This window comes from Dama dama, chromosome 4, assembly GCF_033118175.1.
Source record: "Dama dama isolate Ldn47 chromosome 4, ASM3311817v1, whole genome shotgun sequence".
Lineage (NCBI taxonomy): Eukaryota > Metazoa > Chordata > Mammalia > Artiodactyla > Cervidae > Dama > Dama dama.
Genome location: NC_083684.1, coordinates 7,657,749 through 7,671,459, shown reverse-complemented (window position 1 = coordinate 7,671,459; position 13,711 = coordinate 7,657,749).

Sequence of the window (13,711 nt, the reverse complement as noted above, 5' to 3'; positions counted from 1 at the left end):
AACACCCTTTCGGGGGGTCGGGGCTCTTTTGAGGATGAGCCACCTATTCTCGCTCGACCCTGCAATAAAACCTTTCTCTGCTCCAAACTGCATCATTTTGGTTTGCCTGGCCTCACTGGCATCCGGCACATGAACTTGCTTTTGGAAGCACCATCACTGAGGAGTCTCTGGTGGCCTGAGGCCCAAAACAAGCTGGTTGAGGAGTGAAAGATCTTCGGATTCGTTTTGCACTGTCTCTTGGCTCAGCTGGCATCAGAAAGGGGCTGCCTCACGAGAGGCGCTTGCACCTCCTCTCCCTGCATGCCAGCGAAACTCTGCCCTCTCATGGTGCCATTTACCTCTAAATGATTGTGCAATTACATTTGTGAATGTAATCCTACAGGGTATTATTCTAATTATAGCCCACAATCCCTTTCAACAGCTTTCACTGAAATAATTTGAGCAGTGAAATGGGGCTCTTCAGCCTGCTAGAATGTCTGGAATTCCTGGACACACGCATCTGCCTCTTGGAATCCACACGTCCTCGCTCTTTCTCAGGAAGGTCACCAAAGTGTCTGGTGTACAGAAGCTGCTCCTCAGGGATGCATGCGTGTCTGAATTGCAGGTCCCCGAACAACTTCATTGAGTTCGTTATGCACAATAGCTTTGCTCAGCTCCTAATTACACATTATGCATTCTTTATAAGTAGTCTCTGTGAATTTCATGGTATGTAAATTATACCTCAATAAAGCTGTTAAAAATAAGATAGCTATTCATATTTTAATATTAATAGTTATTAAATTAATTATAATCAAATATAGAAATATATGTATCAGAGAGAATCATTACTATGGACCCAGGCCAGATCTCATGAGATGAGAATGACCCTGGAAGGTCTAGAGGGCAACGCTGAGTGATCCTGAGATTTAATTGGCAGAGGTGTCCAAGGTAAATGCTGGTGGCCCTTTGTCTGTATTGAGCTAAGTTGTTCCTCTCCTTCCCTCCCTTCTTTCTTCCCTCTGTCCCTCTTCCTCATCACCTCCTGGTTTTTTTTCTTTTTTTTTGGCTTTGCTTATGCTATGGGTGGAATCTTTCCAGTTGTGGTAAAGTTTTATAGAATTTAATCTCTGATGTGTACTTACTTTAGGCTTAACATAATAGTAGGCTTTCTGGAGGGTCCTATGAACCCCAATTTCTGGGCTCCCCCCTTGGCAGTTTATAAGCTGCAGGAAGAAGAGTCAGTATCACAGATACTGAAGCCCAAGAGGAGACTTCAATCATGTGACTGAAGGGACACAGGCTTGCTCTGCTTTCCTGGGGACATGGCTAGTGCTGGGGGTGGGGCTGTCCTTGGGGGAGGCAGCATTAACTTGGTGAGATCCTTCCTCAAACTCATGCATGCAGCAACCTGTTTTCTCTGCAACTTCCTATAGAACCTCATTCAGAATTTCTGCCTTCAGGATAGTCTTTTCTAGAGATTTTTTGTGGGGAAAAAAAAAAAAAAGAAACTTCAATAATTAGTCATTATTAATTGCTAGCATGAATTCACCTGAACGTTTTCATCATCACCAATTCTGCTTTTCGATTAATCTGTATTAAAGAACCATACATGTAGGGCGTTTTAGTCTTTGAATCTGATAGCTGGAGTTAAAATGTGGGGAAAGAGAGTGTAAGGAAGAGAAAGTGCTGGACCTGGGCTGCTCTGGATGTGGGTCGGTAACCTTCACTCACAAGTTCTGGTCTGCTCCTCGAATTGAAGGGCAGCATCCATTTAATATTTTAATTGAAGGAAGTATCTGACAATGCATATTTCAACAGATTCTATCAGTAAAGTTGTCTACAAAATACTCTTGAGCACCCATATTGTTGTATTTTATGCAAATAGCCCATATTTACATGAAGTGGGAGCCTGGATGTTCCTCTTCTCAGATTAGGACAGAAGCCTGCTTATTAAAGCTTCTTGCTTTCTTTGACTTTCTTATGCTACATTTTATCTATTTTTTTTTCTTTTTGCTGTGTATAGAATTGAATACTCAGTTCATTTACTTTTATTCTTGTTCAGTAATGAAACTAACCAAGGTTATTGATTTTCCTGAGTCTACTTTTGGATGGATCCCATTGCTTGGGACACGGTGATGTGAACAGCTCTTTGTTGTCCTTTTCCAAGTAGCATGCAGAAATTATTTAATCCCAGAGCTTAAATTAAAAAAAATTAAAAGCTCCAAAGGATTAGGTTTTAAGAATTCAACGTTTATTACTCATTTCCAGTTTTACTCTGTTGTTCATCCTTTCTTCCCTCCAGTTCTTTGTGGGAAAAGAGTTCAGGAGTCAGATGACCCAGGTGTGCGTCCTGGCTCTAGCTGCCTCTCCATCGTGGCCATTTGTGGAGTGAAAATATGAGCACAGATTTAACAGGGCTGCAGGAGGATCAGAGAGGAGGGCGAGGGGAGGCCATCTTCCTTCTCTCTCCACCCCTCTCTGGGAGCTGCTTCTCCCATCCTGTGGATGAGAGGACCACTGGAAGCCTCCAGTTTGAGGGGGCTTGGTGGCTAAAAGAAATGATGCGTAGATGGTGTGTTTCAGGCATATGTAAGTGCTTGTGGGGGCTGTTTTTGGGAGGACTCTCAAATTCCACCAGACAGGATGCTTTCCATTGGCCTCTGATTTAGAGGGTCCTGCTCAGCCTGGTTGGGCCAGGTTTTCCAGGCTGTGCCTGGGAACCCCACCGTGCAGACGGGAGCCAGGCAGGCCTTCCTGTCTGGCAATGCCTGCCCTGATGGGGAGAATGTGGCAGTGGAGAGGGGTGCCGCCGGCTGGCAGTCCAGGAAGGACGGGAGCCCAGGTTCCCAGGGCCCAGGCCCATGGGCTCAGGCTGTTCACCCTGCTTCTCCGAGCCCCACTGTGCTCCCTGAGTACCCAGGTCACAGGGCGGGCATGGGAGAACTGCTCCGTGGATGCTGGGTCCAGAAGAGTTCTCCCCACTGCCCCACCTCCTCTGGGGCGTCTAGGCTGGAGCTGGCAGCTCCAGGTTGATTGGAGTCAGTTGACGGCCCCCAGGAAGGTATGGAGCACAGCTGACAGGCTGGTCAAGCTACAGTGTGGGGAGGTGAGGCCAGAGGAGGGGCTGGGGGTGCCTGGGGCCCCCGCCTGCCAGGCTCCCCCTGGGCAGCCCCGCCTCTGCCTGTGTGCTGGGCGCCCACCTGCTTCCCAGCAGGCCAGGCCTCAGCGGGCTCCCCAACACCTCCACTCCACTGCCTGCACCCAGAGGCCTGGCGCAGTGTTCCCTCTGCTGGGAGGTCCTGGGTCTCCCCGGTGTCATCTGAAAAACGGGGATGGACAGACCGTCTTCCTTCCTCAGGATTAGGTGCAGTGGTAGCTTGGCTTGCACTCTCCCACTCCAGTGTTCTTGCCTGGAGAATTCCGTGGACAGAGGAGCCTGGTGGGCTGCCGTCTATGGGGTTGCACAGAGTCGGACACTGCTGAAGTGACTTAGCAGCAGCAGCAGCAGCAGCGGCATGTACTCGGGGAAGGGGTAGGCGTGACCCTGAGAGGCTCTGAGGGCGGAGGAGGGGCCTGCCGGCGGTCTGCACCCCTCGCTAGGGCATCCATCCTGAGCCAGGGAGACTCCCAAGTAGTCTCACAGGGAAAGGCCCTCATCTTGGGCCACTTGGGTCACTGCTGGTGCGGCCTGGCCCGGCCCTTCAGAGGATCAGTTTGCAGTCAGATGAGCCTGGTTCTGTGACCTCAAGTCAGTTCCTTAACTTCTCACAACCTCAGTTTCCTCACCTGGGAATGAGGGTGATAGAGATGCCTTCTTCAGAGCATCCCTGTGGGCAATAAACACTAGTGTTTGGGAGGCATGTGCAGGGTGCATAGAAAGGCTCTCGGGTGAAATCATCATCAGTGCTGCTCCCCCAGGCTGTGGAGCAGCCGGGAACGCCGAGGGGCCACCGGGAGGGCCGGCTGTCTGGGCTCGTCTTTGTCTGGATTCTGGGAGGAAGTGGACGAGTGTTCCTGCGAGTTGATGGGAAGGGAATAGGCTGGTGGGAATTATTTAGTATATTTTAAACTAGGGCTTTTTTTTTTTTTTCTATTTTCTAGAGATTTCCACAAATCTCTCTGGATGCCAAGCTCTCTCCACCTCTTCCGGTCACCTACGGCCCATAGTTTATCGCAGTCCTTGTTCCCATTCTTCCTGGAACAGTAAATCTGTGCGCCGCAGCCCAGCCAGTGAAACACCCTGACGTGAAATCGTTCCCCCTGAGAGCCCCTGCGGCACCTCCACGGTGCTCCCCACTTGGGAAATAAATCAGCGTTTCTCCTGTGCACTTGGAGGAGCTGATGTCTCCTTGGCTTTGTCTCTGAAAACTGGAGGCGGATGAGGGAACTTTCTGGGCTGGTTCTGAGCTGGAGCCATGTGGGGAGACCTGTCTGATGAGACAAGCAGACCAGAGGCACCATGCCTACTTTTCTGGGCACTGAGACCCCAAAGAGCCAGTGGTCCAGAGCCCCCGCGAGAACCAGCGTGCCCCGGATGGGCTCTGGCCCGGGTGCTCTACAAGCATTTTTGGAATGGATAATCAAATGATGACAGGGCACACAGGAGGGAGGGGTGAAGCGTCTAGTGTCAGGAGCCTGGGTTCCAGGTCCTGCTTTATGGGGTGGCCGTGGCGGACAACAGGTTTTTAACCAGGAACCCTGGGGAAACACAGCTGGACTTGTGGCTTATTTTATGACCATCTTTTCTAAAAATAAAGGGAGCCCACGTGGCCTTTGGAATCAGAGAGCCCGCTGAGCTGCTGTTGGGCTGTGTGACCTGGGGTGTGTTTCTTAACCTCTGTACCTGCGATCCCCAGCTCTAAAGCAGGGACGTCAGCAGCTGAGTTGTCAGGCCGTCAATGGTGCAGGAAAGGCCCACATGGAGGGGTTAGCTGGTGGTGTGGCTGTTGCTGGGTCCATGGGAGACGGGTACAGCAGAGGATCCTGTGGGCCAGGCCCCCACAGAAGGTGCCAGGGCCAGTCCTGCAGCCAGCATGGGGCTCCTCACCAGGGTCCTTCTGCAGGGAGGCAAGCCTCCTGCCCTCCCTGTCTTCCTTGTGCTCAGGACCCTGTCTCTCCAACTTTGGCTTCCCTGGCATGCTCCCGAGGAGGTCAGTGTGGCGGGCCTGGCCGCCTCCTTTCCACTTGGGAGAGCAGGAAGCCCTGGAGATGGGAGGCCTGCCCTTCCCGGAGTGGAAAAGGTGTGTGTGTGCTAAGTCAAAGCTTTGGAACTAATTTTTCTGTGCGAGTCTTCTGTTCATCAAGGACCTGGTCCTGGGGAGAGGGGTCCCCTGTCTGGGCTTCAGCCTTCCCTTCTGGAAAGTAAAGGGGCTTCTAAGTGCTCCAGGCGTCTTTCAGCTCTGACACTTCGGGCTCGAATGGGTCTTGCTGGTCCTTGGAGGGTGCTGTGGGTCCTTCCCAAAGGGGAGCAGGCAGCTAACGTCCCAGGGTATCTGAGCCCGCAGGGGTGGGGTCTCCCACTGCACTCTAACCGGGGTTATGCAGTGGACCCATTCCGCCCAGTTCCAGGGTAGACTCTTTTGCTTTTTGGTGGGTGTTCTACATTCTTGGCACTTTTCCCTGGGTGTACCAAGGGTTCAGATTCACAAGGAGAGAGCTGTCCACGGACACAGAGGGAGAGAGGTCAAAGGGACTGGCTGGCTTTCCCTCAGGTGGGAGTGGGCAGTGGTTAATGGCAGGACTTGAGAGGCAGCCCATCCTTCTTCAGTCTCAGTTCTGTCCTTTCTCAGCTGAGTGGCCCTGGGCAAGTTAGTAACCTCTCTGAGCTTCAGTGTCCTTATCTACAAGTCATCTGCCTTAATTTGAATTCCTCTGAAAGCAGGCACTGCCTGAAGAACTTGGGTACAGACTGTATTTGGGATGAGGGTGTGGGGAGGGGGCGAGATGAAGGGAGAGGAGAGGGGAGTAAGCCGTATGCTGCTGAGCTGCCTGCAGCAGTGGTCAGTGGGGTCCCCTCCTGCGGGGGACCTTGCAAGTTAGCATGCAGGATGCCCTCAGAATTGTCACTCCAAAGGTGACAGGTTGAGGCATTGATCCACGGACTCCTATACCCCTTTGGCTGGGGTTTGTCTCCAGGGGACCCCACTTCTGGACGGTTGGCCCCCTAGCCTTGACTCAGCTTTCGCATTGGAAGTCTTCCTACTTCCATCCCTAGAAGACAGGCTTCTGGCAAGAGGGCTGGGCAGGCCGGGTATCTGCCCGTGTGGACCTGCCCACCCCAGTGCCCCTGACACCCGTGATGGGCTGGGTGCAAGGTGTCAAAATTCCAGTGACCCTACCTAATGGACTGATTTAGCATAAGCTGACGAATAATAAGTGAGAGTTGCCTTCTGTCATCATTATCGGGGTGATGGCTGTACATTACTTGGACCTGCCCCTAGCAGCCCACAAACCTGATGGTAGTCCCAAGGCCAAATCCAACCTGTAATGCACCTGTTTAATTGGTCCAGAGAGATGCAGAGCTTTTAAAATTTAGTTGCCACTCTTACAAATTTGAGTACTGTCATGTAAAAATGGAGAGTTCCAGTTTTTCTTGAAAAATTGGAAGTTCTGGGATGATGGGGCGTTCATTCTCATGTGTTAAAACTCAGTCGCCCTACCTCCAATGGTTTCTCTCCTTAGCCCGAAGCTAGTGCCTGAATTCCACTGCTGGGGTCTGGGGTGTTGCTTCGACTCCACTTGCACCCTGAGTGGGGTCATCGTTTTAGAGGAGCAGGTGCTGTCCAGGATGCTGCCCCCTTACCCTGGGGACCCCCACTTGGAATCCCCCAGTTTGTTCCTGCCTGATCCCCGTGGGACTGTGTGAGGAGGGGAGGGGGAAGCAGCCTGGATTTGGGTCAAGATGACGCCTCAGGCCTAGGGGTGAAGCAGGCTCTCTGGAAACAGTGGAGCCCAGAGCAGCTAAGCAACCTCAGGCCTATGTGCTGTCCCCCGAGGCTCCCAGGCCCATTTGGTGAGTGAGTGCTTCTGCTGCTCTGAGATAATCTCCCGTGTGGCGGGTGAAACCTGCTTCAGGGCACATCTCAGCCGCAGGACAGCTTGGTACACAGAGGGCGCTTGCCCCCCGGGGAGGGAAGATCAAGTTACCCAGTTTGGATGCTAGGCTAAGCCTTGGAGTTGGCGGGCCCGGAGGTCCTGGGGAGGGAGTCAGGAGGGCCAGAGGCTCCAGCCCCCTCCTGCCCTCCTGGGAGCTCGGTGGGGCTGGTGTACAGAAACCTATAGGGCTTCCCAGGGCCACTGCCCATTTTGAGGAGCAGCCGCCTCACGGCTTGTCTTCTGCCTGGATCTTACAAGGGCCCCTGCAGGCCTCTAAGTACTGTCTGCTTTTCCTGATCATGGTAAAAAAAAATGAAACTAGTTTGGAGCTTGACTACAACAGGTCCTTTCCAGAAAATAAGAGTTAAGAGCAATCAGAAAGACTGCTGGGAGAACATGCTGGGATTTTTCTCATTCCCACTCATTTGGCCCTTTCCAAGGTCTCATAAGTTAACGTTCGTGCCTGGCAGTTAACCTTAGGTGGTTAGGGCAGTGGGTGGGCTCTTACTCACAGAGAAGCCTGCCCCTCCCACCCCGTCTTAGAACCAGAGAGCTGGTGTCTGGATGGGAGTGCCCAGAGTCTATCCCCCAGCGGCTACACTTGGGGCTGCTCTCTGGGTGTGGGAATATTCCGTCCTGATCCAAGAATTATTTCTTTTCTTTGCTTGTTACTGGTGCCTAATATTCTACCGTTAGAGTTCTTTGTGGCCTCCTGGAATATTGATTCTGCCCAATTTATTAGCTGGGTGGCCTTGTCCCAGTTAATTAACTTCTCTGAGTCCCAATTTTTCTACTGTGAAATGGAGACAAGACTTCCCAGAGTTGTCTTGAGAAATAAATGTGGAAGCCACTGGGGGAAAACTAAATTGCTGAGCATGGTGACCACACAGGGCACGTAGGACCACAGGATCGTGCCCATGTGCTGGGAGCCAGGGGGTCACAGACGTGTTTTCAAGGTCATCAAGGGGACTTGCCCTGTGATAAGCTGGCTGTGGGGATGGCGACCTCAGTTTTCAAGAATGATTTTCAGAGAGAACAACAAAGCTGGCTTTTATCTCTTCTTGCAGTCCCTGGCCCCCGGGAGGCTGGCAGAGGGATTGAGACTTCTGGAACCCTCAGACCCCGAGGCTCAGAGGGTGGTACTGATAGTGGAATTTAATTCATTTGTGCCCTTATCAGCTCCCCCAGAAACCTGTCTTGGACAAGGCACTGTGAGAGCCGGCCTGGATGTCTAAAATACCAGTGTCTCTTCCACAATCCAGGCTTTTAAATCACAACAGTTTAGCAAGTTGCTTTTAAAAGATCATGTATTGTTTTGTTCAGATTATAAAAGTCATACATGCTTCCTGGAGATAATTTAAAACATACTTAAAAGTGTAAAGAAAAAAATTACCCCCCCTACAATGGTCTAAAGAGATAGTTGCTCTAAACATTTTGGTGAATTTCCATTCAGTCTTTTCCTTCCTCTCTCCCTCATCTCTTCTTTCTTTTTCATATTTTTGTTACAAAAGAACTGAAACAGAAAGAAACAAGACACATGGGAAAATAGAGAAATACCATGGTTTTCATCATCCACCTCCCTCTCCTCCTTCCCTCTTTCCTTTCTTAAGGAAAATGGTTACAGATAGAATTGGAGACCCTTTTTATACATCTCCCCAGGGCCATTCCCTGAAGTGGGGTGTATGCTTCCTCATCAGGTTTTACACTTTTCCCTCCTGTGTATGTATCCATGAAGGATTGTTGTGTGTGATCCACATTTAACAGAAGCAGGGTCACACAACACATACCTGACACTTTGTATTTTTCTTACTCAACATTGTTTTTTAGGTTTATCCCTGTTAAAGTGTATATGTATAGTTTACATATACATTTATTTTAATGTATATGTAAATTCACACATTCTTGTAAATTATTTTACACTTACATGTTTACATATGGAAATTTACAAATTTACATACATTAATTTTAATGATGTGGTTGCATCCTACTGCATGGCTTCACCACAATGATTTGTCCATTCTCCTATTGGTGGACTTCATATTGCAGGCACAAGCACTCGTGAGCACATGCTCTTGAGCACACATGATCACTTTCTCTGCAGTACGGGCCCAGAAATGGGGTTCATGAGCCACTGCGTATATGAACTTGGAACTTCATTCGATTTTTGCCTATTTTTTTCTAAAAGTGGTTATTTCAATTAATGAATGTTTCTATTTCCTCTCAACCTCAAGCGCCTCTTGAAATTGCCTGATTCTAAAATTTCAGCTCATCTGGTGATATGCTCTGATGTGGAATAATTGCATCTCATTGTTTCAGTTTTAATTAATTTTGAATACTAGTGAAATTAAGCAGCGTTTTGTATGTGTATGGGACATTAGGGTTTCATCTCTTTTGAATCTGACTGTTAAACTATTTGTTTCTGATTGTATTATGGGAGATGTTGTTGTGGTTGTTTAATCACTAAGTCATATCAGACTCTTCGACCCCATGAACTGTGGCATGCTAGGCTCCCCTGTCCTTCTCTATCTCCTGGAGCTTGCTCAAACTCATGTCCGTTGTGTCAGTGATGCCATCCAACCATCTCATCCTCTGTCGTCCCCTTCTCCTCTTGCCCTCAATCTTTCCCAGCATCAGGGTCTTTTCCACTGAGTCGGCTCTTCACATCAGGTGGCCAAAGTATTGGAGCTTCAGTTTCAGCAACAGTCCTTTCAATGCATATTCAGGGGTGATTTCTTTTAGAATTGACTGGCTTGATTTCCTTGCAGTCCAAGGGACTCTCAAGAGTCTTCTCCAGCACTACAATTCGAAAGCACCAATTCTTCAGTGCTCAGCCTTCTTCATGGTCCAACTCTCATATCTGTACATGACCACTGGAAAAACCACAGCTTTGACTTTGTAGGCAAAGTGATATTTCTGCTTTTGAATACACTGTCTAGGTTTGTCATAGCTTTTCTTCCAAGGAGCAAGTGTCTTTTAATTTTGTGGCTGCAGTCACTGTCTGCAGTAATTTTGGAGCCCAGGAAAATAATCTGCCACTGTTTTCTCTTTTTCTCTATTTGCCATGAAGGGATGGGACCAGATGCCATGATCTTCGTTTTTTGAATGTTGAGTTTTAAGCCAGTTTTTCATTCTTTTCACCCTCATCAAGAGGCTCTTTAGTTCCTCTTTGTTTTCTGCCATTAGAGAGGTGTCATCTGCGTATCTGAGGTTGTTGACATTTCTCCCAGCAATCTTGATTCCAGCTTGTGATTCATCCAGCCTAGCATTTTGCATGTTGGGGGGTATTTTTTATATTCTTGATACTAATATGTTGGAATGTATACTCTTACATTATGACTTATTTTAAAAATTAGTGGTGTCTTTGACACACAGACACCATCTAAAGTTCTAATGTTCACATTTATCATCCTTCTCTTTTGGTGGTGTATGCTTTTGGTATTGCATTTAAGGTATTGATCTCTAAACCTTTTTATATTTTTACCTTTATAATTTTACAGTTCCTTCCTGGATTGCATTTTCTAAATATGTATATATAAATATATGCAGAATATCCATGTAAATATTCTTATATGTACACAGATATATATATATATATATAAGTTTCTGTATCTTTTTGTGTATCATATAGCTATACATACAGACTCATATATGTTTGTATATATGTATATTGATAGGTACACCATTGCCTCAGCACCCTTTGTTGAACCGTTTACCTTTCCCCACTAGTTTGTAAATTCCACTTCTGCTAAAAACCAAGTTTCTGTATTAGCTTGGATCTGTTTCGGTTCTTTCACTTCTGCTCCACTGGCCTATTTGTCTCTTTCTGAATAATATCACATTGTTTCAATGAGGTTAACTTTCTAATAAATCTGTTGCCTGGCACATTCTCTCTCTTTACAGTTTCTTTTAAAAATTATGTCACCAATCTTTTTTTTTTAACCTTTCAGTTTGAATTTTTGTATCAGATTGCCAAGTTCCATAAAAAAAGCATTTGGATTTTAATTGAAATAGCTTTGATTTTATAGTTTAATATGGGAAAACTTGACATCTTTGTGATAATGAATCTTCTCATCCATGAACTATACATAAATTTATTTTCATTATTTTGGTACTTGTATATCTTTGTAATATTTTACATAAGTATGTTAAACAGCTGCATAATATGTTTAGCTAGATTTTGCAGCTACCATGAATGATACTTTTACAAATGACATTCCCCAAATGATTTATTTGCTGGATTCTAGAACTATTATTTTTTGCATGCTTTTCCTTTTTTTAATGTATGTATGTGCTTATTTATTGATTTGGCTACATCAGGTCTTAGTTGAGGCACACAGGATCTCTTGTTGTGGCTCATGGACTTCCGTGGTGGTTCAGCTGGTGAAGACTCCGCCTGCAATGCGGGAGACTTGGGTTTGATCGCCGGGTTGGGAAGATCCCCTGGAGAAGGGCAAGGTTACCCACTCCGGTACTCTGGCCTGGAGAATCCCATGGACTGTATAGTCCATGGGGTGGCAAAGAGCCCGACACGACTGAGCGACTCGCTCTCACCTTCATGGACCCTCTCGCTTGGCGAGCAGGCTTAGTTGCTCTGCGGTGTGCAGGGTCTTAGTTCCTCAGCCAGGGACCGAACGCACATCCCCTGCATTGCAAGGCAGATTCTTAGCCTCTGGACCACCAGGGGAAGTCCCGTGTATGTTTTTCTTGAGTCCAGAATTCCTACTATGTGTGTGTATTATGAAGAAATTTCTATGTAGGAATTTTTATTTTCTAATAATCATAGTTATCTATTACTTTCCAATCTTTATTCCACTGATTTATTTATCTTTTATTCTTTCATTGACTGGGATTGCCACAAAAATATTGAATAGCAGCAGTCAAAATAGTCATTCTTATCCTCTTACTATCTTTAATATAAATAATTCTTAAGTTTTATTAAGAGGTATGATGTTTACCAAAAAATTTTGGTGGTTGAACTTTACTAAAGGAAATTGCCTTGGTGTGCTAATATTTTTGTAAATTATAAAGTCATGTTTTATTTCAGCAAATACTTTTTTATGTATTTCTTTAAAGATGATTAAATACTTATTCCCTCCCTCTAGTCTTGAATATTATGGTGACTTTCATTGGAAAATTTCCTGATGTTAGAAAATCTTACACTCCTGGGATAACACAAATTTGATCTTTATATAATGATGGATTTGATCTCTATATTTAACTTAAATTTTAAAACTCTATTCATAGATAAAATTGATCTTGCCTTATCTTTATGTGGTTTTGGTATTGAAGTTAATATAGTCCTATAGCATCAACTGGATAGTTTTAGTTTTTCTGTTAACTGAAATAGGTTTTTGTTTTTAATAAGGTGGAGTGGTATGTTTAGAATCTAGGGAAGATTTGCCTATAAAATATTTGAGCTTGCTGTCCATTTAGTAAGATTTTTGCCTGGAAATACATTCAACATAGGTAATGGTTCTTTGTTCATTCAAGTTTTCCATTTTGAGTAAATATTAGTGATTGTTTTCACCAGTTGTCTCTGTTATTATATTTTCAAATTTACTATCATAAAGTTGTTTATATTGTTTTCTTATGATTGAAAAACATCTTTACTTCATTTCTAATTTTCTCTCTCCTTCACTCCCAATATTGTTTTCAAATTGTTCTTATTTATTTTCAATTTAAGTACAGAGAAATGCAAGCTTTGTGATGTATAAGTTTCGACAAATGTAGCCATCCTCAAAATCAAGATACAGAGCAGTTCTATCACCTTCCAAAATTTCCTCATACTGTCTCTTTGTAGTCAATTACTTTCCATACCTCCACCCTCTGGCAACCATCCTTACAGTTCTGCCTTTTCTAAAACACCTGTATCACACAGTATGCAGCTTTTTGAGTCTGACTCTTTTTTTAACTGACTATAATGTATCCGAAATTGATCCACATTGTTGTATGTCTCTATAGCTTTTTTCTTTGTATTGTTGAATAATACTCCATTTTATACCCGTGCCACAGTTTGTTCATACATTTCCAAGCTGTTTCATCGTTTCCAGTGTTTCCGTGATTATGAACACAGTCAGTATAAGCAACTATGTACAGAGTTTTATGTGTGGAAGTTTCATTGCTGTTTAGTTGCCTAGTCAAGTCCAACTCTTTTGAGACTCCATGAACTCCTCCGTCTGTGGGATTTCCCAGGCAAGAATACTAGAGTGGGTTGCCATTTCTTTCCCCAGGGGATCTTCCTGACCCAGGGATTGAACCTGTGTCTCCTGCATTGGCAGGCGGATTCTCTACCCCTGAGCCACAAGGGAAACCCATAAGTTTCATTACTCTTGGTTAAATACCGAAACCTGGAATTGCACTTTTATAAAAAAATCAGTTGACTGCATTTGTCTGAGTCTATTTCTGGACTCTTATCTGTTCCTAGATTTGTACGTTAATTTGTGTACTGTCACACTGTCTTTACACCATCATATTGTCTTGGTTGCTGTAGCTTTATGACAAGGACAGTTGACCCTTGAACAACACAGGTTCAAACTGCATGGGTTCACTTATATGTAGATTTTTTCCACTAAATATGTACTACAGTACTGCATAATCTATAGTTGGTTGAAACCATGAATGAGAAACTGTGGATACA